Below are 23,585 nucleotides of genomic sequence, written 5' to 3' on the forward strand. Positions count from 1 at the left end.
CAGAGTCCAGGGAGGTCCAGGCAGGAAGGCTCAGGCACCTAGTGAAGACAGGGCTGTTTGGACCTACACCCAGGAGCTGAGGCAGTTAGCAACAGAGCCCTGGAGAAAAACCCAGATTGTGGGTAAAGGCTCTTTGTTCTTGGGCCCATTTCATTTTGGTTACTGGGTCAACCCTACTTCTCTTTTTAAAAAGCATCTTTATGTTTTTTTCCAAAAGTATTTTAATTTACTTTATACACTTTTTGATCATTGAATTAAAAGAAAATAACACTGAGAATATTTTGGTAATGAAAACTCACAAATAAATATCACATCAGCTAAACATCAGATGAAAAACATCTCTATTGAGATATAATTTGCATGCCATAAAATTCCCTCATAAAATTTAAAATAGAGAATTTGGGAATTCTCTGGTGGTCCAGTGGTTAGGTCTCTGTGCTTTCACTGCCAAGGGCCCAGGTTCAATCCCTGCAAGCCAAGTGGTGCAGCCCCATCCCACCCCCACCCCCACCCCGCAAAAGTAGACAATTTAATGGCTGTAGTATATTCGAAGATTTGGATTATCATCACTTCAAACTAAGTTTAGAATATTTGCATTACCCCTAAAAGAAATCCCATATCCATTGCAGTCACTCCCAATTCTTGCTTCCCACCAACACCTGGCAACCACTAATCTATTTTGTTTTTCTATAAATTTGCCTATCTGGACATCTCGTGTAAATGGAATCACACAATGGTCTATTGTGACTGGCTTCTTACACTTAGGGTAATGCTTTCCAGGTTCTCCCATGTTGGAGTATGTATCAGTACCACGTTCCTCTTTATTGCTGAATAGTATTCCATTGTACGTATATGCTACTTTTATTTATCCATTCTTTAGTTGATGGACATTTGGGTTGTTTCCACTTTTTAGCTAATATGAACAATGCTGCCATGAACATTCATGTATATATTTCTGTTTGGATGTATGTTTTCGTTTTTCTTAGATGTATACCAAGAAGTGGAATTACTGGATCATACAGACTTCTTAAGCTTTTGAGGACTGCCAAACTGCCTTCCAAAGTAATGGCGTCATTTTACATTCCCACCTGCAGTGTACAAAGTTCCAATTTCTTCAAATTCTCACCAGCACCTATAAGTAGATACCTTTTTTATTCTAGCCCATCCTAGTGGGTGTGAGGCAGTATCTCACTGTGGTTTTGATTTACATTTCCTTCATGGATAGTAATATTGAGCATCTTTTCCTGTGCTTATTGGCCATTTGTATATATTCTTTGGAGAAATGTCTATTCAAATCCTTTGTCCACTTTTGATTGGGTTGTCTTTTTATTATTGAGTTATAAGAGTTCTTAATGCATTCTGGATACTTCCCTTATCAGATATATGATTTGCAAATATTTTCTCCCAATCTGTGGGTTGTCTTTCTTGACGGCCTCATCTGTAGCAGAAAACTTTTAAATTTTGATGTAGTCTAACATATCTATTTTTTCCTTTGGTTGTTTGTGCTTTTGGTATCCTGCTTAAGAAGTCATTGTCTAATCCAAGGTCACAGAGATTTACTCTTATATTTTCTTCCAAGAGCTTTGTATTTTAACTATTATATTTAGGTTTATAATCTACTTTGAATTAAATTTTGTGTATGGTGTGAGGTAGGGGTCCAGTTGCATTGTTTTGCATGTGGATGTCCATTGTTGTTGTTGTATATTGATGTCCTCATTGATTCAGTGGTTTATACATGTTCTTTTCACAAGTGCAGGCCTTGCTTTAACTGTGGTAGAAAACATGAAATTGGAAGCAAAACTCTTAAATGTATATCCTTTCCATTTCACAAAAAAAAATCAGTGAAGCTGAACATATTCACCATTCAGCATTTACTTTTGGAGACCTCCAGTCTTTTTTTTTTTTTAAGCTCTTTATTGGAGTATAATTGCTTTACACTGTTGTGCCAGATTTTGCTGTACAACAAAGTGAATCCACTGTATTTATACATATATCCGCATATCCCCTCCCTCCCGAGACTCCTTCCTACCTTCCCTATCTCACCTCTCTAAGTCATCACCAATCTTCGAGTTGATCGCTCTGTGTTATGCAGCAGCTTCCCACTATCTGTTTTACATTTGATAGTGTGTATATGTCAATGCTACTCTCTCACGTTATCCTAGCTTCCCCTTCTCCTGCCCCATGTCCTCAAGTCCATTCTCTGCATCTGCATCTTTATTCTTGCCCTGACACTGGGTTCCTCAGTATGGAGACCTCTAGTCTTTATTATTTATTATTTACTTATTTATTTTTGTCCAAATGTATTTGAAGTATCTCTCTTCCTAGTATCTCTAGGTCCTCTGTAGCCAGTTGAAGAAGCCACACAAAGCTACAAAAACCAGTAGAAAATTAAAAAAAAAAAAAAAAAACAGTTGAGAATCCATTTTCCTTATCTATACAATCCACCTGAAAAAACAGCATTCCTGGGTGATTTGGCTTTCTGTAGAGGCAGCTTTTGCTCACAAGAGCTTTCTAACCCAGCCAGCTTGTCACCTGGGGCTGGATTCCCTCAGCTTTATCTTTTCATTTTGGCTTTCCAGTTGAGTCCAGAGACTCAGATTGAAATGCACATTATAGGACTGCGATCTGGACTTGGCAGGACTAAGAATTCCCTGAGTACCTGCATTTGTTAGAATTAGGTTCATCTGTCTGAAACCAAGGTCCCAAATAAAAGTGGCTTGAAAAAGACCCAAGACTATTTCTCACTCATGCATCCAGAACTGGTGGGATGGCTCTGCTTCCTTGGTCATGGGGCTCTGCTTTGCCTCCTTAGCACAAATTCACATAGTGTGAGGCATCCAGCTGTCCCATCTGCATTCCAGTCAGCAGAAAAAAAGGAGATAAAGAAGGGGATGCCCCTTCCCTTTAAGGACACTTTCCGGAAGCTGTACACCATTTCTACCTTCAGCCTTTGGCTAGAACTTAGTCATAGGATCACACTTGGCTGTGAGCAAATCTGTTAAATATGGTGTTGTTTTTCCAGACCAACATGTGCCCAGCTATGAATTGGGGTCTCCCTTGTAAAGGAACCAGAACAGAATGCACATTACAGGATGTCTAGACTTCTCTACCAGAGTCCAAGGGCACTCTTTCCCAAGACTCAATGAATCTGCTTCCAACTGCAATTCTGCAAATGATTTGTCAGCCCCATTGGGGAGCTGGCCGGGGCAGCGTGTGCTGATGCTGTCTTGCTTGACCTAACCCTTTTTCATTCCTGCATTTTCATTTCATATATTTGGATTTAGTACAGGGCAGGAGACTGGAGTTCTAGACACCGAAGGAAAGGAAACCCCCAAATTGCTGAGTGCAGTGATTTCGCTGCTTGAAATACGGTTGTACCCTCCACTTCTAAATGAAAACGCTGACATTGTTTTCCAGAACAATTGCACCGTCCAGACTAAGGAACCCACAAAAGTGTAAATTCACTGCATGTTAGCTTTTTTTTTTTTTTTTTATAACTAATTGTAACAAGTGGTTGCTGTGCAAACGGCAGGCTCCCTAAGGCTGCCCTTTCAATGACCCATATCCTGACCTAGACAGACCACCTTCTGTCTAAGAGAGGAAAAGTTTTGTTCCTAGATCAGATGAAACCCTGGCTTTACCCTTGCAGACCAGTGGGATTAATCAGACACCAGTAAAACAGCTGACAGAGACACTAAACCGACGGAGGGTAATGAGCACACACACCAGGCAACATCCGTCCGAGGGGCTCACCTTGTCCCTTTCTTTGCCCTAAGATGTAATACCTGCTCCATGGCTTGGCTCTCCGTGCTCTCTGTGCTCTGTAAAGGGAGCACTTGTAAGCTAAGAAGCTGCACGTTTTTAGGATCAATATGGTATTCACCCGAGCTGGTTAGGAAACACAATGCCAGGGACAGAATTTGCTGTGGGGGCTTGTGTGGGATTAGGCTGCTTCCCTGGGATTTACCACCCAGTGCTCAGCCAGTGCTGAAACCTGCATGGCCGGCCCTGTGGTTTAAGATGAGCGGAAAGGCGTTCCCTTCAGTTTTTGGCTTTTTCAAAGTAAAATCTTCCCAAGGTGCAAAAAGCAACCCCTAAAACTGAACCACATTCAGAGGAAGAGAAAGAGTGAAAGTCAGCAAAAGGAACACAAATTTCTGAAATTTTACTTGGGAGGTTCCTGTAAGAGTCTTTCTTGGAGAAACCATCAGGCTTGATACCTCTGCAGCTGTGTAAGTGTCAGAACTTCACTTTCCAACGCAAAATTCCTCTTCACTTTACTCCCTACAGAACCACCTTCTTCACTCAATAATTATTTGGGTTCTGTTTTAATTTTTTTTTCATTCTGTTTTCTAGGGCAAAGCAGAGAGGAAATAAAGTTTCATTTGTACTAAGAACTTAATATCAAGTCGACTGCATTTCCAAGTGATTTCCCTCTGATTTTATTTTAAAACATGTTTGAGAAGAAAAGCAAATTTAGATTTTATTTCTGGTCCTAAATACAGCTATCTCAGATATTGTTATGAAAATCCTGTGGGTGGCATAGAAGGATGAGAGTGATGCTTTAAAAAAAGGTGACAGACAAAGACAAATATCATATGATATTGCTTATGTGTGGACTCTAAAAAAATGTTACAAATGAACTTATTTACAAAACACAAATAGAGTCACAGATGTAGAGAGCAAACTGTGGTTACCGGGGGGACGAAGGGGGGAGGGATAAATGGGGAGATTGGGATTGACGTATACACACTATTATACATAAAATAGATAATAAAGACATATTGTATAGCACAGGGAACTCGACTCAATACTCTGTAATGACTTATATGGGAAAAGAATCTAAAAAAGAGTGGGTATATGTATATATATGACTGACTCACTTTGCTGTACTCCTGAAACTAATACAACATTGTAAATCAACTATAGTCCAATTTAAAAAAAAAAAAAAAAAAAGGAGGTGAAATTCTCTAGATCAAGAAAGACAAATAAAATAAATAAATAAATAAATAAATAAATAAATAAAAATAGATAAATAATGTGATTTAGAAAGGAGAGCACAATATCACCCAGTGACTGCATTTGAAAATGTTATACGAGGGACAGGAGAAACACTAAGAAAGAGCCATGTTTGAAACGTAAAGACGAACGTGGGGAAACGTGGTTATATGGGGGAACGGATTTGGTGAATTTAAATCAGATGCCTAAACAATCTTTCTTGGGGAATAAAATAAAATCCATTTTTCTGATGTGTGCTTTGGAGGAAGTGTTTCAAAGCAAGACAATCTCTATTTCCAAAAGCCTTCTGGAGGCTCTCCCCCAAGGACACAACACCAGTGCTATTAATCTTGACTTAGTGAATGAAAGTATTATACGGATTTCAATCCAGACCTTCAAGCCTTAAAGAGCTCTGAAGAGCAAGGATAAAGCGACCCGTTTTTCACTTTGGCGATTCCACAGGGGTAACTCACTTTAATTTCCCTTTCATCTCTATGGGAGGGACTCGAAACTTTAAAAGCAAACAGGTTTCCTTTTCTAATTCCTGGAGAGAAGTCTTCTGTTGCTTTCTTATGCTGCAAGGCTGAAGGTGGGTGACCCGTCTTCATTTGTTACCTTGGAAGACGTAGAGAAGCAGAAGTAAGTCCGAAATAATAGGCAAACGGTAGATTTCTCCCTTGTTCCAGAAAAGTTATTGCCCTTCCGAATGCCAGTTTGTTTTTTGATTTTCCACGGTCCAGCCCTGTATTTAGCGCAGAAAGCCACGACACTGATAATAACGCGAAATACACACAAAGACAAAGCAAGAAGCCCTGGCCTTTTTGTTCTGTCAGGCAAATTATGATCTAAGTTTTCTGCCAGCACCACTTTTCCCAGATTATTTATGCAACATCAGCCTGTCTGCTGAGATTCTAAAATGCAGTGAAATTTTCTGGGATTAAAAAAAGAGAGAGTGTGCTCATTATGTAGATGTAAACTGTTTGGAATGCAAACACTTCCCATTGTGAGAAAAGGAAAAGCGTCGTGGAAAAGGATAACAGGTTATCCAGAGGAAAGATTTTACATCTCTGCTGTGCGGCTTTCCAGGGACCCGAGAGGAAAGGGTCCACCAGGAATTGTATGGAAGTAAACAACTAAACAAGGATGCAGGGACAGCAGCCTTTGCTAGGTTTAGTCCAGCTTGTACTGCTGGACCCACCCAAGGCTGTTACTTTCCAACCAGGAGCCCAGGAGGAAAATAGCTCTGGCGGATTATGTTTTACATATAAGAACACAGGACACACATCAGCATTTTCCCCCCAAAGGCATTATTAAAAGACACCAACTTGTCTAAAAATGGTATGAAAATTGAATGATGTTTTAATGGATGTCATGTGTTTTGTTCATCCTGGGCCAGCCTAAGGAAAAAGAGAACTTGGAGCCTCAAAAAAAAAAATTTTTTTTTTTTTTTTTTTTTTGCTTTGCACAAGAGTTGTCATACGTATGAGAAGATTGTAGGAATGGGAAAAAATTGGGGAAATCTGGCGTTTTTAGTTATGGAAAAGAAACTTTTAAGCTGTTAACGTTTCTATGAGAGTAATATAAATCTGATAGCTAAATCCCTAAATACTGATCACATCATGGGTAAAAATTAAAATGAAATCATTTAAATTAAGAGGGGTAAAGAAGCATACTACTTCCTGTTGGTTACGTGTGGCTTGGCAATGTGCATATTTTTTTACTCAAATAAAGGAATTTCTTAAATGTTTGGACCACAGTTATGCAAGGGAATACCAAAATATAGAGATTATGCAACAACACAAAAAGGTAGCTTTTGTCTGATTTTGTTAAACTCTAAAAGGCTTATTTTTGATGCGAATTAGTCAAATGGGTCTAAGGTGCTCTCTTTCCACCCACCAAAAATATCCATGAATTAAGTTATGTAAACAGGGTCCTGAAAAGCTGAAGTGTTGCTACACTCTCCTCCCCCCCACGAAACAGTCACATATGAGTTTCCAGAAGAGTCTGCTGTGTGCATTTTTGCGTTGAGCAGAATCTTCACTGGGCTGACTCGGAAAACAGCCCCTTCCCAGCAGCTTTATGAGATGATGGGCCAGAGACCAACACATCTGACCAAGAGGTCTCTGAAGTTGCAGCCTTTTGTATTTACACTTTTGAAATATCTCTATTGTGATGCAAATCCTGATTTTCAATCAAAATTGGCTGGAAAAAAAATCTTTCTCTGGAAACCGTGGTAGGAAGGAAGGAAGCCTAAAGCTCAATTTTCTCCCTCTTGGCTTCCTATTAAAGCCAGAAAACAACGATACTAAACACAAGCATCTTTTGCAAACGCTGATGGAAAACTCCATGGTGTCAACCAGCATGTTTAACTGACTAGTCTCCAAAGGCACCAGGTTTATGCATTTTAAATGACCACAGTTTTTTTCCCCCGTTTTTCTACTTTGGGTGCCGATGTAAAAAGCATCTAAGAACAGTTTAGCTTTTGTTGACTGTTCAAAATCAAATCCACTTTAGAGGGTTTGCCCTTCTGGTCCTGGATCCTTTCTTGAAGTTGAAACAAATAGAATAAAATGGAAACAAAAGGAAAGCATCATCAATGGTAGGAAGACTTCCCACTTTTAATTTATTTTAAAAGCTGCACGTTGAAATCTGGTACCCTCTGAACCTCCACAGACAGTGTGAAGACTTTTAGGGCCGAGGACCCAGCCTCCTTGTGGAAGCCTTTCGTCCGCTCAGGTTAAAGAGTTTTATGTGTGTCTGTGTGTGCTTCTGTGTCTCTTACTGTACCCTTCGAGATGGAGTTCTGAGGGAGCGTTTCTCCTGCCAAAATACACACACAGCCTGGGATTAAAAGGGCTGAAACCTACCAGCAAGTTCTTAACGCCCTCCCACAATCATTAGACCAAATCCACCATCATTCTAGATTCATTTTTCCCTTATTCATCTGTCCAACTAATTCCTGCCGCATTCACCAGGCTTATATCTTAATCTTTTCTGTTACATAGAGAATACATAATGAAAAGCTGCATTTTCTGGGTACATGCACACATTTGGAGCGGATGAACCATATGTGAAGTGACATACAATGCTGAATGCCGGCTGAATGGTGTCCAGCGCTAAAAACACTGCGAAGGCAGGAACAAAAAGCCGCGAACAAGAGCCAGTGCAGGGCTGGTCGCCGCTAGAACACCAGGGGATTCGCCGCTAAAACATGGGTATAATTTCACTGTTTTCACTCACACAAGCTGTGGGAAAGGAGTCACCATCTGATGTTTGATTGTGTGGGATATGTTTTTGGCAGTGGCCTTGTATTTCCCATTGACAAAAAAGAAAAAGAAAAAAGAAAGAAAGGAAAAAGTAAAAAAAAAAAAAAAGAGGTGGAGGGAGGTGAGGGGGAGGAAAATAAAAAAGAATAGAGCTACATTTGCTGTTTTTAATTTGCCGTCTGGGGGGCAGGCACAGCTGACGGAGTGCTGACCAGTGGCCACCTGAAAAGTAGGGCCGGGGCCCAGCTAGTGGCCCCTCTTACGCCGATGCTACTGCAAGGGGACTTTTTTATCTGTCCACCCCCCGTTGTCTGGTTAACTTATTACTGAGCAGTGGGGTTGATGTTTGCCTGATTTAATAAAGCCTTTTGTTCACAATAATGACTGGGGAAACATGCCCAGCGAAGCAGGGTCCTTCCTGCCTGCACCGACACAGAGGTGGCACTGAGGTGGCACTGAGGCAGAGAGGCCCACGCGTCACCAGGAGGCATTTCCTGGAGCCGATCTCGGGCGGCCTTGGCCCGCAGTGGCTTGAAGCAGGGTTTCTGTTCCCGGTCAGTGATTGAAGTCGGTAAGAGCACCAAATCCTAGCCACTAGACCCCTGGTCAGTGACAAGGCCCTGGCCCTACGGCTTTGCAGAAAAGAATTCCCACAAAGACGGAAAATAGTGAAACAAGTAAAGTATTTATTAGAGAAGAAAAAAAAAAGACTAAGTGTGGATAGATGCACGGGTGGGCTCAGAGAGAGAGCCGTGCCCTCGTGGCAGTTTGAATCACTTTCATGGGGCATTTCTTCCATGTTTCCTTTGACCAATCATTTTCATTTGCCTGGTGCAGAGTCCTTATTTGGTGTATCTCAGGATTTTCCCATGTGCGTACGCGCACATCTCTTAGCCAAGATGGATTCTACTGAAGAGGCCTATGGGTAGGTTTGGCCACTTGGCATCACTCCCCTTTTGACCTCCAAGGAGCCTTTCTGAGCATGTGTAGTCGGGGGAGGTCTCCTGACTTCGAGAATGAGGAGTATGTGGTCTCATCTTCTTTCTGGGCAGGGCTCAGCCTCGCCTCTCTATTGTCCTGTTATTCCCGTCTTGGAGTATTGGTCCTCAGGGAATGAACTCAAACCGTTTGTCCCGGGGGCCCATCTATCTCCTGCTTGAGAGCCTCAAAGGGCCTCTGGGAAGTGCACCTGGGTTTCAGCCCAATTGCTGGGTGACTACAGGGGTCTCACAGGAGGACCCCAGCTTGGAGGTTTCTCCTGGTTTGTGGCTGGAGGCAGGCAGGGTCCCCACCCCAAAAAGAGATTTTAGAAAGAAATGCATTGTCTTTTGTCCTCTTCTCCATCTTGCTCTCATCCAGAGCAAAATAAGAAGGATGCCCAGTTAAATTTAAAATGCAGGGTAAACAGTGAATACTGTAAAGTGATGTGAGGTTTACCTGCAATCCACATTTAACTGGATGTCCTATATTTTGTCTGGCAACCCTAGCCCTACCCCTCTGGGCACCCTGGGCTGGCCACTCTCCACTCCCTGCCCCCCACATCTCACCTGTCAGGGTGGCAGCCTCCTCTGCCCGCATCTCAAAGTATTAAGAGGATAATGAGAAAATAGACAGGTAGCTGCTTTCCAGAAAGATCGCTCATTAGCCTGGCTGGTTAACATGTGGTTCCCATGCCCCAGCTATGCCAAAAGACACTCCTCTTAACTTCCAGTTTAAACTAAGAGACATCATCAGTGCTGCTGGACAGAGAGTTTGGTGTCCTTACCTCCTGCTCCCCATGGCCTCTCCTCCAATGGTTTTGCATCATTTTATGTGGACCACGTTTTTAAACCAAATCAAACTCCCCAGAGGCAGATGCTGCACTTAATGGAAGATTTGGGGATAAAGCCACCTCTTCCCCAACTGAGTACGTGCCACTCTTCACCTACCCTGATCCCACTATCTGCCTTGCCCCAACCCCGGCCAAGTCTCCCATCTGCAGCGTCAATGGTGGCTACAGCTCCTGTTTGCTGGGATACTGGATCACTGTTTTTGATCACAGCTGCTTGTTAATAAGCTGCTTCCAGGATTTGTCCCGAGATGAGCACACAGCTCTGAGTTTCCCATTTGTGGGCCTATGAAACATGTCTGATTAAGAGTAGCAGGAAAGGAGGAGCTTTCACCTGCGATTGACGGGTGGGCAGGATGGGGAGGGCAAACCTCCTGGCCAGCTACCGCCTGGGTCCACACTGTCCTTTGCCCGCAGGTGGGCAGCTGGAAGCAAGCACAGGTTTAAAGGCTGATGACTCTCTGCAGTAACCTGTCCCAAGCTCTGATCCTAGAAGTGCAGCTGAAAAGATTTCCAAAGGAGCACTGCTCTTTTGAATGCTTCCGTGACTGGAGACAGTAGTGGCTACATGTATTGGCCGGGACTGGAAATGCGGTTTTCCCCATGAGGAGGAACTGCTCTCATTTCCAAACATGATACGGGGGCATAATGGCCATTGTTAATGACCACATTAGCATCATGGAGCAATATATCTACAATAAATTAAGACCGCTTTGCAATTAGTACCGATGATCACAGCTGTGGAGACAAATGGCATATGTGCTAATTAAATAATTTGTCACTTGACTGTTAAACAAACAATTCAGCCTCTTTACATTACAAACTGCCATCTCCAGAGCGCCGCCATGGGCCATTAACCCCAGGAAGGAACGGCAAGCCATGCCCACTACGGCTGGGGAGCCCCGTCTCCACGGCAGGATAAAAGGGACAGGGGAAAACTCACTTGGATTAAAAGTCCTCCCAGACTTTGAAAGTTTTCTTGGAAAATGAGTTCCAGGAGGACAAAACAAACCCTGCCACTCAGGAGATGTTTGGAAAATAGACCACCCCGGTGTTAAGATTTCTGAGCTCTGTTAGATGCGTCCTATTGAAGTGAGTCAACAGGTTGGTGGAAACCAACAAACAAGGCATCACATCGTGTCTCGGCTTAGTCTTGTGTCTTCTTTGGCCACAATCTCCTCCCCATTAGCAACACCCTTTTTATGGTTTCTGTTTTTTGTTTTTTTTTTCCCACCAGCCCTCCTTCCCCCACCTCCACCGCAAATGCTAAACCATAAAGCTGAATTGTGTAATATGGCTTTAATGGGGGCCCCTGCCAGCCCATATAATGGCTTTGTGTGAACAAACAGGGACTCAGACTCATGCAGAGTGCCAGGTATGCAAGGTGCAGGCTGGATTTCAGTCTTTGCTCACCTCCTTGGTCCAGGGCTCTTGTGCAGTGAGCAACCTGAGCAACCATACGGGCAGTCCTGTTCTCAGCTGCTTCTGAAAGCAAGACAGGTCTGGGTAATTTCAAGCCCTAGAGAATCCCCAAACCAATTGTCACTATTATCCTTTCTTCCTTGCTCTTTTATCAGAGTCGTTAACTAAGGGAACTTGATTTCGCCTTCTTCTTCTTACCCTTGCTCACGTTCAAGCAGCACTTTGGTCAGACAAGAGGAGAAAGGCAAAGCAATGAGGATTTTGTGCCGTCATCCATTGGTCAAATCTCTCCCCAGGTGCCAGGTGTCCAAGGAGCATTCAACACTGGGGTGGTGTCGGATATAAGGCATCATGAGATGTAACCATTCTGGGCAAAATACTCTGGCATGTAGTTTCATGCAAAGTGATTCTACTGCAGTAAATTTCCAAAAGGCAGGAAAAAAACTCAAATGAAGCTGGTATGTTGAGTCTTTTGGCAGGAAATTGAATCCCTGGGTAATTTCAGATTAGGCTTTAATAGCTACTTTTGGACGGAATAGAGGAGCAGAAAGGAATCCAAACCACGTTTTATCTTTTTGAGAATCTGACAGTTTGCACATAAAAGTCTGTAATGGAGGCAAGTTTGTCAGCAAGATGATGCCTCATGCACCAAAAAACCATTCTCTTTCTTTTATGAGATGAAATCTAGCTTTACCCCAGAAGAATTGGGGCACAGACAAGCTCAGCTAGCATCACTTAGGGGGAGGGCTGGGCACATGGAAAGTGCTCAATAAAAACTAACTCTTGTTATTATTATTATTATTAATATTATTACCATTATAATTTATACCTGAGTTTTTTATCACTGAGTGTCTTCCCCAGCATTTAATATTGCCTATCAGGTACATGCATAGTGGGGGAGGCAGAAACCCATGAAGCAATGTTTTTAAAAGAAGTTTTTCCTACTGTATAGCACAGGGAACTCTACTCAATACTCTGTAATGGCCTATAGGGGAAAAGACGAGTGGATAGATGCATATGTATCCCTGATTCACTTTGCTGTACACCTGAAAGTAACACAACATTGTAAATCAGCTATACTCCAATAAAAATTAAAAAAAAACAATAACTTTTTCCTAAAGCCTGTTCACACATCAGGAAATGTGGGAGAATTCAGGGACAGTCAAGAGGTCTTTAAAGCTCTACCAGAACACAAGATGCTTTTCCTACAGCCACGAGATATATTATTCTCTGCACTGTTTTCTTGGCAGCCTCCTGCCTTCTGGGGCTGACTTTCATCTGCCCAAATGGGACTGAGAAGCGAGTTGCGAAGCACCCAGATCAGCCAGAATCCTGCAAGTGGTGGTGAATACTTAGAGCTTCAAGACAACCCAGAGATCAATTCATCCAGCCTTCCCTTTGGCCAGAGAGAAGAAATGGAAGTTAAGTGTGAGAAAATGATGACCCTAAATCATGCTGTTCTCATCCTTCTCTCTGTGTGTGGTGTGCCCCCTCCTCCCATCTCCACTCCATTTGCTGATGTAAGATCAAGAGGTCCAAAGACTGTCCTTTCCTCTTGATATTAATCAGGACTCAGAGATTCCACCAGCCATTTACTTCTTTCTGGTGTAAGGTATATTTGGCTATGTAATGTTTTTGCCTCTTAAAGGAGATGTGTGGTGAGAAACCTGTCTGGACAGGGTCTTGGGTAGCCCCAGTGAGAACAATGCGGGACTCTGAAAAGGTCATTAGGAAATAAAAGCTTAGATTCCTGAATAGCTTCTTGACAATTGTCCAAGGGCATGCAATCTGGGACAGAGGACACCAGCTAGCCCCTCACCCACCAGCCAACTCAGACCACATCCTGTCTTTTAGGAAAATTCACTAAATTTTGTACCATTTTCCCTACAAATCAAATTAAGAATTTTAACCTTCAATATCATTTATTTATACCGAGTCCTTAAAGCGTATATAATAAGTGTATGTTTAACTTAGGGTATATTAAATTTTTTTGCCATACATTTCTAGAATCTTGAAATATATTGTCAGCACTTTAAAGAGATAACTTGGGACTTCGCTGGTGGCGCAGTGGTTAAGAATCCACCTGCCAACGTAGGGGACACGGATTAGATCCCTGGTTCGGGAAGATTCCACATGCTGCAGAGCAACTAAGTCCATGCGCCACAACTACTGAGCCCACATGCTACAACTACTGAAGCCCACACCCCTAGAGCCAGTGCTCTGCAACAAGGGAAGCCACTACAATGAGGAATCCTGGCACTGCTATGAAGAGTAACCCCAGCTCGCCGCAACTAGAGAAAGCCCGCTCGAAGCAACAAAGATCCAATGCAGCCAAAAAGAAAAAAAAAAGATAACTTATTTTTACCAATATATATTCTCTCATTTGAAAATCAAATAGTGAAAATGAAATGGATCATAAGGAGTAAACGCAATGCTCTGTTCCACTTTTGGAATCTCACTTTCATGCCCCTGCAAGGAATTTCAACTATTCGATCTGGGTTTTTTGATTTCCTTAAATTTACTTCCATATTTCTAGATAGTATGCTTCTAGATTTCCTTGGTTGTATTACATTTTAGTTTTAATGTAACACTTTATTACATTTTATTTTTAATTCAGTTATTCTAATTTTCAAGAACTCTGGTTCTCTGACTGATCCATTTTTATAACTTCCTGTTCTTGTTTCTTGAATGAATACCATCTTTTGTATTTCTGAAAAAGTGACAGTTTTATTTTAAAAAGTCTGCCTGGTTAGGAAAGTTTACTGAGTTATCTCTATTTGCTCTGGATTTATCTTTGTTCATTTTTGTCTTCACCTTCCCCTTAGGAGATTTCCTCAGATTTGAGAAGGAGGCAGTAAGCAGATCACTGGATCTCTGGGTATGAGATGAGGTGGAAGCCAGCTTTTATATCAAGAGCAGCTGCTAAAGCTTTCCAGCACTGGATCAACGGCTGACAGAGCTACATGATTATTTCTCTGTTGTGCATCTCTTCCTGGTCTTACGTAAGTGACATGAGAACAAAAGCTGGTTTATGCGTTAACCACTACAGTCTCAGTGCCTCGGACAGTGCCTGGCACATAATAGATGCTCAAAAAATACTTGTTGGATGAATGAAGAGATGCGAAAAAATGCTATTCAGAGCACAGAGTGAATGAGAGCCTAGCAGAGGGAGAGATTCATTTTGCCTTAGAGCATGGGGGAGGCTTTTTGGAAGACAAAGGATTTAACCAGAAATATAAAGGATGGGTAGATCAAAGTCAGGCAGGACCAAGAGGGGAGAGGAGAGAAAACGGTCTGAAAAGAGGCACAGAGCACTTGACCTTCCAGAGCCCGAAAGATCATCCACTCAGTGCTCTTCAAACTGGGCATCACTAACCACTCATAGGTCATGAGATCAGTTTAATGGGTCTTGACTAGCATTTTAAAAAATGGAAATATCAGACTCCATCATAGACAGCTAGGTGAGTCTGGTGAAATTTTATTTCAGGAGCAAATGGGTATATGTGTGAATATAAATCTAATTTGATCTAATCTAATTAAAACTTTTTTCAAAAAAGTTTGAGACATAGAGAGTAGACTGGTGGTTGCCAAGGAGGAGGGGGTGGGAGAGGGTAGGAGTGGGAGTTTGGGATTAGCAGATGCAAACTGGTATATATAGAATGGATAAACAGCAAGGTCCTACTGTACAGCACAGGGAACTATATTCAATATCCTGTGATAAACCCTAATGGAAAAGAATATGAAAAAGAATATAGATATGTGTATAACTGAGTCACTTTGCTGTACAGCGGTAATTAACACAACATTGTAATTCAATGTAAATTGATACAGCCAGCATGGAAAACAGTATGGAGATTCCTTAAAAAACTAAAAATAGAACTACCATATAACCCAGCAATCCCACTACTGGGCATATACCCAGAGAAAACCATAATCCAAAAAGAAACATGTACCACAGTGTTCATTGCAGCACTATTTACAATAGGCAGGACATGGAAGCAACCTAAATGCCCATCGACAGATTGATGGATAAAGAGGATGTGGCACTTATATACAATGGAACATTACTCAGCCATAAAAAGTAATGAAACTGAGCTATTCGTAGTGAGGTGGATGGACCTAGAGTCTGTCATACAGAGCGAAGTAAGCCAGAAAGAGAAAAACAAATACCATATGCTAACACATACATGTGGAATCTAGAAAAATGGTACTATTGAACCTAGTGGCAAGGTAGGATGTAGAGAATTGACTTGACACCAGAGGGAGGGGAAGCTGGGATGTAGTGAGAGAGTAGCATTGACATATACACACTACCAAATGTAAAATAGATGGCTAGTGGGAAGCTACTACAGAGCACAGGGAGATCAGCTTGATGCTTTGTGAAGACATATAGGGGTGAGATAGGGAAGTTGAGAGGGAGGCTCAAGAGGGAGGGGATATGGGGATATATGTATACATGTGGCTGATTCACTTTGTTGTGCAGCAGAAACTGACACAATGCTGTGAAACAATCATACTCCAATAAAGATAAAATAAGTAAATAAATTTTTAAAAGTTTGAAAAACACCATTCTAGAATGGACCTCCCTCCAAATCTAGGCTCTTCCTCTCTGGGGAATATATATCCCTGCCATCGAGTCACCACCTCCTCTTCTCCAGGACTGTTGATGAGCACTCACTACCTCACAGGGAGCCTATTGGCAGCACCAGCTGATAGAATCCGCCGTGTGTCCTTTGTTCAGACCGAGAAATTATGTAAATCAGCCCACTGTGTCTTTTTTTATTTTGAAAATTTTAAAGACACAGAAAAGTCCACAGAATAACATATTATCATCCAGAATTCACAGCAGTTAACATATTTTCAAATTTGTTTCCAGCTTTTTTTTTTCTAAGGAAAACCCTTTTCTCACTACTCCCATTCCATTTCCTCTCCCTACTCACATGTTTGTTGGTATCCTTCTTGCCCAGTTTTCAGACTTTCATATGCATCCAGGAACATGAGATATTATTATTTGGTTTTTAGCTTTGAGTTTACATCAATGTGTAAATGTATCAGTCTGGGTTTTACTTTCTTCACCGAGACTTGAAGTCTTAAAATCACAGGGGAAGTTCTCAGTCCAAAGGAACTGCACCCAGACTTCAAGAAAATTATCTGCCCACAGATTCTGCTTAAGGGGACAATCTTCTGTTTCTGAAACTTGTAGATGAAGCATGCTTGCCTGCACAGAATGAGATTTCAAGGTTGTGTCCAGTAACCCAGGGAAAAAATAGTTGAATTGCACTTGACACATCCTGAGGGAACATGGGCGTCCTCCCAGCCTGGGGGGTTTTGCACAGCCCCAGTCTTACTGAGATCCTTACCATCTCAGTGGGAAAATCTGGGGTCTGGCCCTAAAAGGCTAAAGACCAGTTTTGGCAAAGAAGGAAGTGTAGCTGTAGGATGAGATAACATAAGTCTGAGTTTCTTTCACAACCTAGACTGACAGCATTCCTATAATGCCAACACCTGCCCAGGTGTTTTCCAGGCATTCTTTTATGCCACCAACATCTGTTGAGCACATATGTGCTCTGAAGCAGTGTGGCCAGGTGGTGAATGGGATTTGGCATTGAGATCTGAATTCTAGCTCTGACTGTATGTCTTTGACAAGTTACTTACCTCTCTGAGCCTTAGTTCCTTTGCCTCTATAGGGAGAGTTATCATAGTACCTACTTACAGAATTGCTTTAAGGATTAAATGAGTTGATGAATGTAAAGAGGGCTGAGCACAGAGTAAGAATTCAGTAACTATTAGTTGTTTTGTTTTACTATTATTGATTTTTTAAAAAAAATTCTGTATTTGGCTGCATCAGGTCTTAGTTGTGGCACATGGGTTTCTCTTTAGTTGTGGCGTGCAGGCTTAGTAGTTGCAGCACTCAGGCTCTCTAGCTGTGGTGTGCAGGCTCTAGAGCTGCAGGCTTAGTTTCCCCAGGGTATGTGGGATCTTAGTTCCCCAACCAGGCATCGAACTCACGTCCCCTTGACCACCAGGGAAGTCCCTTACTGTGATTGCTTTTAATTAGACATTGTATTACGCTATGGAGATACAGAGATGGATAACACCTGGTCCTACCCTTGAAGCTTCATAGTTTAGTAGGCTGCCTCTAGATTCCTTTCTTCCTTAGTATCTCATGAAATTTTTTTTTAAAAGCAGAAAGTACAAACTACCTCCATAGGCTGTCAAAATGATTCTTGAAGTATTTTTTTTTTCCTTTCTTTTTTTTTTTGGTGGTGGGGGCAAGGATTCATATTACCGTGGCTGACCATCACCTTGAGCAAAGGCAAGGACTGGCAGAGGTAGAGGAAAATAACAAGTCTACAGCCTCTTCCCCAGGGGCTCTGGCTGCACTGGGCTATATATAGCAGAGTCTTGCTCAGGACTAAGACAGCATTTCAATCACAAATCTGGGAAGTTGTGATTTTCCTTAATAACAAACCCTATTGCCCATGGTGGGGAAAAAAAAAAGACATTGCAACTTTCTCCTACATTTGATTAGAACTCTGGCAAAGGGAAGAAGAATACTTCATTTTCCCCAGACTCCTACTTGTTCCCACTCTAACCTTGTCTAAATATTGCTTTATTATTCTGTAAGAGGATATTTTCAAAGATAGAATTGCTGACTTTAAAACTTACTAAAAAGTCCATTTTCTTTTTTTGTTTTTAAGCTCTTTGTTGGAATATAACTGCTGCACTGTTGTGTCAGTTTTTGCTGTACAGCAAAGTGAATCAGCTGTATTTATACATATACCTCTATATCCCCTCCCTCCCGCGACTCCTTCCCACCCTCCCTATCTCACCCCTCTAAGTCATCACCCATCATCGAGTTGATCTCCCTGTGTTATGCAGCAGCTTCCCACTAGCTATCTATTTTACATTTGGTAGTGTATATATGTCAGTGCTACTCTCTCACTTCGTCCCAGCTTCCCCTTTGCATCCCCCCTTCCCCTTCGCATCCCCCCTTCCCCCCACCCCGTGTCCTCAAGTCTGTTCTCTACGTGTTCATCTTTATTCTTGCCCTGTCACTGGGTTCACCTGTACCACATTTTCTTGGTTGTCGTCGTAATACCTACATTTTTAAATGCAGCTCATTTTCATTTGCGTCTGCGCCCAACCTCTATAAAATCTACAGCACACACATTCATCGAGGAAGGCAGCACAGAAATCACCAGACAAGGAGATGATGTAGCACCAGTTAAAATTCATAGCTACTGAAATAAAATGTATAGTATTATGCCTTCTTTATGCATTTTATAGTTAATTTTACAACATACTATTTAAAATAGATCCATGCCAGAATTTGCCTGTCGGGATGTCTGTTTTGTCAATGAAATGCACCCAAATATTTATGTCAATGGTAAATAAAGCAAATCAAACCAAAAAAGGTTCAGGTGCAGGGGGCAGTGGTGGGGGGAGCATCCTCTCCAAACTTTGAATCAAATATTCAGCCTGAATCCCAGCGGCACACACAGTTTCCTTGGCAGTCAGACACCTTCCTGGGAAGGTACCGGGAGGGGAGGGATCTTTGAATGACACCCATGGGTCACTTTTAGATGAGATCAGGACCCAGGCACAGGAGGAAGGGGGAGAGCCAAAGAAGTTAGGATATTCTGATGGAAGCAGCCACTAAATTCTTGTTCCTAATGTTACTCTTACTTAAAACTTTTTCATTGTTGAAAAGAAAACTTTAAAAAATCATTATTAAAAAGCTGGAAAATAGAGGGGGAGAAAGTCGCCCATTATAATCCATTATGACACAATCAAAATACAACTATATTAATGTTTCTGTACTCCTTTCATTTGCTGGCCCACATGCATTTATAACTTTACACTTATAATTACACCATGCATAACAGTTTATGATCTGCTTTTCCTGTGAACATTGCCAGGCAGCTCCAGAGTCTTACGAGTAATTATTTTAAAGGGTGCATAAGATTTTATTGAGTGGCTATATCATCGTTTAACCACTTCCCTATTGATGGGTATTGTAAAGGACGAAAAGTAATTTCCTTGCATCTTTCTGAGTTGTTAGCTGAGGCTTCTGTAATAAAAGGTACATTAACAAGTGAAAGACAAACAGCTTATTCGTGTGTCTACCTCATGATACCTGGGAGATATCAGGGGAAAAACGAGTTAACTCCCAAGGTGGCTTAGAATTTAGGATTAAACACCAGGTTAATAAGGAAAGGGGAGGGGTGGGGAGGCCGCTTAGGGGAGAGTAAGTGTTTTTTAGGAAAGACGAAGAGGCCCTTAGGAGATGAGATGAAAGTTATGATATTTGTGACAGAGTTTGTCTGGTCCTGACTTCTAGTCTCCTCTCCTGTGAGAAGCATCAATCTTCCCTGGTTGATGAAACTCCACAGGAAGAGACTGATGATATCTGTGTTCCTTCTGGAAATCAGCTGGATAAAAAGAGTTCAGAGAAAGCCTCTTCCTGCATTTGCTGTTTTTCAAGTGTCTATAAAACCAAGTCCCCCTCAAACCAAATTCCCTTACCCAGGTTCGGATTTATATCTTGATCCAAAACTTTATTCCCTTTCTCATCCCCTCTGACCTGACTCTGGTTGATTAGTGTTCAGTTAGAGCAGGATTGAGGTCAAAGTCAGATGACTACAACTGCTGTTGTCCATAACATGGTTAATGCACTAAAATTGCTAGTATGTGTACCATCATGAACGTACAAACTCTGGTTGTTTCTCCAGGACAAGGTGAGCTCACAGACCCCCAAACCATGGACCACCTGACCTGAGAGTCATAAACCAGAGACATCCTGACTCCTGAAACTACAATTAAAAAATGTCACAAGGCAATGATTAATCCCAGCCTTTTTGTTCTTCCCTTTTGAAAAAAAAACCTCAAAGACCAAGGGGGAGTGGATCTGAGGCTTGTCCCCCACTCACTCGCTTGGTGCCCTGCAATAAATGCTGTACCATCCTTTGCAGCAGCTCCGCATCAGTAGATTGGCTTTGCTGTGCATGGGGTGAGCGGAACTAAGTTCGGTTCAGTAACACCTACAGCTCAAAATAATCAGTATACCAAAGTGGCAAATTTTGGGGTGACATGTCCTGAACTCCTAGGCACATTTTGAGGTGGCACATTCTACCATTCAGCACCGAGATTGCTTCTAGTTTTCCCTGATTATAAATAAATACACTGAAGATTATATATATATGTGTGTGTGTATATGTATGGAAGTAACATAGACACGTATGTGTATATACACATATTTACACACATATATTTGCCTATATCTGCATATATTTACATATACATACATATTCACACTTTTTAACTAAGATAGGAAATCTCTTAGCTTTTCAATAGCCATCCTTCTACGATTAGCTCTTGTGTGGATTTGCTCATTTAATCTTGATAACAGCCCCAAAGATATGTATAATTAACATCCTCCTTTCACAGCAAAGAGGACAGAGGCCCACAGAGTTTAAGTATTGATAATTCACTAATGGTCAACAGCGTGAAGCAATGCTTCAAACCCCAGTCTGACTGCTGAGCTCTTTCTCCTTGACCACAGACTGCTGCCTCTCGATCTCCATGATGTAAAATTCTATACTTAGTGCAGTCGAATCAAAGTGTGGCTGAGGATTCACACCTTCCTCCTGTCTTCTCTACACACACACACACACACACACACATCCATCCACACACACATAGTGTTAATACTCACACCCTTGAATTTCCTCCCTATGACTGGGCTGTGGCAGGACTTTAAAATCAGCAGAATGGGGGTGGGGGTGGGGAGGAGGAACCCAGGTGTGTATTTTCATTTTTGTTCAAATCTGTGAATTAGAAGTTCCCATTTCCCCATCCTAGTCATGGAGTAGTCCCACATTGTCCCTGAGTAGAAGAAGGGAGAGATTTATGGACTGAATCCTGGCCCAAGTCAGAGAGAAAAGTATTCTTTAGAAAGACATCTTCTGATGATTATTTTGAGAGACTTTCTGGTAATCCCCAGCAAATCTGCATGTTGATAGGAATCATTTACTCAAAGCAGGGGTCCAGGAAAATAGCTCTACATAATAACAGTAGCCTGATTTGATTACTTCAATTTGGTTCTTGCTATTGAATTAAAGGTAAAGCCAAGCTTTTGGAAGTTTTACAGGATGATAAACAAAGCGGGAATAGTAAATTAAGACTAACTCTGGCTTCAACCTGCACATCTTTATTACTTCTAATGAGCAGGGAGATGTAAACAGGATCAGGAGTAAAAACCATTGATAATCTCCTTAGCATTCCAGATAATTTATTGGTTTCTTTCCCACACTGAGGGCTCCAAGCCTGCCTAATATTCGTCAAGGCGTCTTGTTAGCTTCTTCATAAAATAAGCAATTTTTTTTCTTATAAGCTCGACGTCGTTTTGTTCACTTGCTCCCCAAAATGCTGACAGACATTTCTGGTTGCCCTTGGCCATTTTGAGTCACAGCAGTATTTTCCTTAAAACAGTGTTATACTTACAAAAGAGCTGCAAAAATAGTCCAGAGGGTCCTGTATGCCTTTCACCCAGTTTCCCTTTAACATCTGACATAAGCTCAGAGCATTTACCAAAATTAAGAAATTAACCTCTGCATGAAACTATTCACTAAAGTACAGAACTTATCACAAGTCATCAGTTTTCCACTGAAGTCCTTCTTTTCCAGGGTCTGATCCAGGGCACCATGTTGCATTTAGTCATCATGTCTTCTTAGCCTCCTCCAATCTATGACAGTTCCATAGTCTTTCCTTGATTTCATGACCTTGACCCTTTTGAAGAGTACTGATCAGTTATTTTACAGAATGCCCCCTGTCTTAGCCCGGGCGGCTCTAACAAAGTACCATAGCCTGGGTGGCTTACAGCAAACATCTGTTTCTCACAGTTCTGGAGGCTAGAAGTTCTTGGTGAGGACCTTCTTCTGGTTTACAGTCACCCATCTTCCTCTTGTATCCTCATATGTGGAGAGAGAGATCATCTCTTTCACAACTCTTCTTATCAGGGCACGAACCTCATTCACGAGCGTTCCACCTTCATGACCTAATTGCCCACAAAGTCCCCACGTCCAAATACCATGACACTGGGGACTAGGGCTTCAACGTATGACCATCAGAGGGACACAAACATTCAATCCATAGCATGCCTCCATTGGGGTTTGTCTGATGGGTTCTCATGATTAGAATGGGGTTATGCACCATTGGAAGGGACACTCGAGATGACTGATGTATCCTTCTCAGCTTGCCATGTCCACCCTGATGACTTGGCTAAGGTGCTATCTGCCAGGTTGTCCACTGTAAACTTACCATTTTTTCCCTTTGTGATTATTAAATACTTTGAGACTATGTAAATACCCTATTTCTGCTTAAACATTCACAGCAGTACTTTTTGTCCTCCAGAGCAATAGTTTAACCTCAGTTAAATGCCAAAATGATGTCAGTGGGGACTTTAGACTTTGTGGAGGGCACAGGAGCCTCACGGCCACTCATTCCTCCTGAAAAGCTTATCTTCCAGGAAAGGGCTGACAGAGCCCCTGATTTCCTCCACCAGCGATCTAATAGCTGGACACTGCGCCTTGGGGTTTCCCAAGCCAGGAGTGGAACCTTGTTTCCTACTGTAGCATGACTTAGTTTTCTCCCCAGAATCACAGCCATGTTCCTGTGTGAATTAAGAATAACCTATGATTGCTGGAGGAGGGAAAGACATGGGCCTAAAAAATGAAATAAACTATGTTAAAAGACTGAGGGTGGGATGAATCGGGAGATGAGGACTGACATATACACACTACCACGTGTAAAATAGATAGCTAGTGGGAACCTGCTGTATAGCACAGGGAGCTCAGCTCGGTGCTCTGTAATGACCCAGATGGGTGGGATGGGGAGGGAGGTGTAAGAGTGGGGGATTTATGTGTACGTATAGCTGATTTACTTCTCTGTGCAGCAGAAAGTAACACAGCATTGTAAAGCAATTATACTTCAATTAAAAAAAAAGACTGACCAATTAATGCCACTCTTGGGCAGTCACACATACTGGTGTCTGCAGATGGTCCTAAAGA

Source organism: Hippopotamus amphibius, chromosome 10, assembly GCF_030028045.1.
Source record: "Hippopotamus amphibius kiboko isolate mHipAmp2 chromosome 10, mHipAmp2.hap2, whole genome shotgun sequence".
NCBI lineage: Eukaryota > Metazoa > Chordata > Mammalia > Artiodactyla > Hippopotamidae > Hippopotamus > Hippopotamus amphibius.